This window comes from Aphis gossypii, chromosome 2, assembly GCF_020184175.1.
Source record: "Aphis gossypii isolate Hap1 chromosome 2, ASM2018417v2, whole genome shotgun sequence".
Classification (NCBI taxonomy): Eukaryota; Metazoa; Arthropoda; class Insecta; order Hemiptera; family Aphididae; genus Aphis; species Aphis gossypii.
This window is the reverse complement of record NC_065531.1, coordinates 79,831,159-79,834,047: the sequence shown is the minus strand read 5'-3', so window position 1 is coordinate 79,834,047 and position 2,889 is coordinate 79,831,159. Positions and strand designations below refer to the sequence as shown.

The window sequence follows — 2,889 nt, the reverse complement described above, 5'->3', positions numbered from 1 at the left end:
GTATGTGCACGCGGAGATTTTCTATAAAAACATAATGAAACATAATATTATAAAAAGCGATGTGCGTTATAAAATGAGAAAGGATGTTATAATAATACGAAAAACAACAAGCACCTATATCTATTACGTCACTCGGTTATTATAGAAAGTCAATTGCCCGTCGCGGGGTAGAGAAAGCGCGATAGCTAACCCGACGACGACTGTATAATAATAATCACTATGTCTTATATACCTACCTACGTACATATACGGATGAGAGATACGCATCACGATGACTGTGTCTCGGCTGCAGGGCGCCGAACTTATGTAAGTCTCGTGTGCATCGGATACACCCACCGGAACGACGACAACAACACTATTAAATATATTATCAATAACAGTAAGTAAAATTTTAGACATACTTGCACGGTCGAGTGCCTATACTGCGTTTATACTGCGGTAACCTCGTCTGAATATTATCACAACTGCATAGTACTCTATATAATAAATTATATATAAATTATAAGTTACGATATATTACATTATTACCGTCAATAGCTTATAATCCACTTTTCTCTGAATTTCATATGTATCATCGATTGTTAGCTAAAAGAGGATTTAAATATACTATACGAGTACCTCTATTCGACATTTTATTTTTTTGATTCAATCACAAAACAATATTGTATTTTCAACTTGTCAATCCTTATAAACACAGCATCACATAATATATTTTTCTCCGAAACCGGTAATATCGATATTAGAGTTTTAAAACGTCAGTATACAACGTTTTGTGTTCGTAATCTGAACCACAATATTTTTATAGCGTTATAAATATGATTTTCAAAATAAGGATGGAACAATAAGGGTAATAATATAGAATAAACAACAATAGACCCTAAAAAAAATAAAAGTTCAAAGTTTTCGAACCAACGAGTATAATCTGCCTTTGAAAAAATCTCTAAGTGTATATTATATAGTTGTGCCGTCGTGGTGGGAGTGTTATAAGTTTATATAAACTTTATAAATATAGTGTGCTGCAGCTGCACATAAGAATAAATGTAAATTGCTCACTATAGATCGTTTTCGTTCCCATTTTCTCGTGTATAAAATATAGTTTCTAGTATTTTTTATTTACATAACTGCAGCGACTACCGTAGGCGGACGTGATGCCTAGTGGCGAGAAACATCCGGAAGTTCCGTACACGCGATATATCATCTATGACCGCACTGCATCCACAGCACTCACGTAAATCCCGAGGCTGAAATAGAAATCATGTGTAAATATATAATAACGATTATTAAATAATTCATATTGTACTGTATACCAACGTCGAATGGACATCGTCGTCATACCCCGGAAGCGTTTCAGCTCTCAGATCTTATTTTATTACGTTTTGTATATAAATATAATTGTAAAATTAATTATGTGATTCGGCTTTTGGCAGCTTTTCTAGACGCTTGTTCGGAAGAGGGACGTTAAGACTATTGTTTATACTAGCCCGGCGGTGATGTTCGAAGTAACCCTCTTTAAATGCAGTGTAGGGAAAGACAGATCAAAACGATATGACGGTTAGTTGCCAAAGGGATATCGAATTATTTACTATAGTGCTGTAATAAAAAATGTCAATTTCAATTAATTATGATTTATTGAAACCGTGTAAATATAAAAATGAATTAACGATGTCTCAACTATTTCTAATCCACTTATCCTCTCCATAAATTAATATATAGCTCACATAAATCGATATACTCGTATAGATAAACTACACTCATTAGGTGTCTAAAAAAATATGAATGGTTTTGAAAATATTTGTCATTACATAATAATTTGAAGAAATTATACAAAACTATATTTTTGATAAAATTCGTACTTTCCGAGATGACGAGTGTTAACTGTTAGAAAAATCATCCTGCACGTAAGACGGAAAGAAAAATAAACGGGTAAAAATGGTTTACGTGTGGATTACCGATGCACGCGGTGTTTTTTTCGGTTTTGATGGGTTGTTCGCAATATCATCAATTATACAATACAGGAGCAGCCCGCGGTGCCTCGCAGGATAAGTAGCACATGTCGTAAAACGTAAATAAAAATAATAATAAAAACAGGAAACGATAAATACCCGATTTAAGAACGTATATTATGCAGTTTATTACTTGTGTGTTCGCCATATAATATAATAGTAATATATAATCATGAATTGAAATTATATTAAGCAAAGAGGGTTATTTTTAAAAATGTATGTACACATATATTTTTTTTTAATTATAAATTCAGCTTTTAATTTCATAATATGAATGGTAATATAATTATGAATATGTCGAAGCGCAAAATATAATATACCAAATATAATATTGAAAATACATAGTTTCTTGAAAGCATATTGTGTTCAATGTGCATTAGTGCTTGCGCATGGGTTATTATTAAACATCATTTAAAGTTTAGATGAAAGAGATTAAATGGAAATAAAGACGTATACCACTCAAAACCTTTGATGCCCCACTCCACTCGTCCAAACCGAGAATTCTCATTAATAAAAAGTTCAAATTGGTATTGAAATTTATAAACAAAAAATTAATCGTATAAAATTAACGTTCGTTAAAAAAAAAAATACAAAAACCTAAGAAATAATTTTTTTTAAAAACTTCGATGTTGGTTTAAATATTATTGATATAATAGTAGACAAATTACAATAGTAGGTAGGTACTTCAAGTTCAAACTATATAATTTAGAGCAGATAACTACACTGTTAAAACAATCACTCTATTTACGCTTATATACATACCTTGTGCAAATATATTTGAATTTATGTGCGTATTATACACGGATTGTTACATATTGTAATATATTATACGCTACATTGAAACGACTATATACCTACCGAACAACGAACAACCGTCCAATTTTAC

At 31.4% G+C, this 2,889-nt stretch overlaps 1 long non-coding RNA gene across 1 annotated transcript; it reads right to left on the bottom strand.

Moving 5' to 3' along the window:
• Positions 1–930: 930 nt before the first annotated feature.
• Positions 931–2,889, bottom strand: LOC126550305 (uncharacterized). The gene is made up of 3 exons (XR_007604357.1): positions 2,766–2,889; positions 1,308–1,590; positions 931–1,241 (listed from the first exon to the last, which is right to left on the bottom strand). It is a non-coding gene; the product is annotated as an uncharacterized LOC126550305 (long non-coding RNA).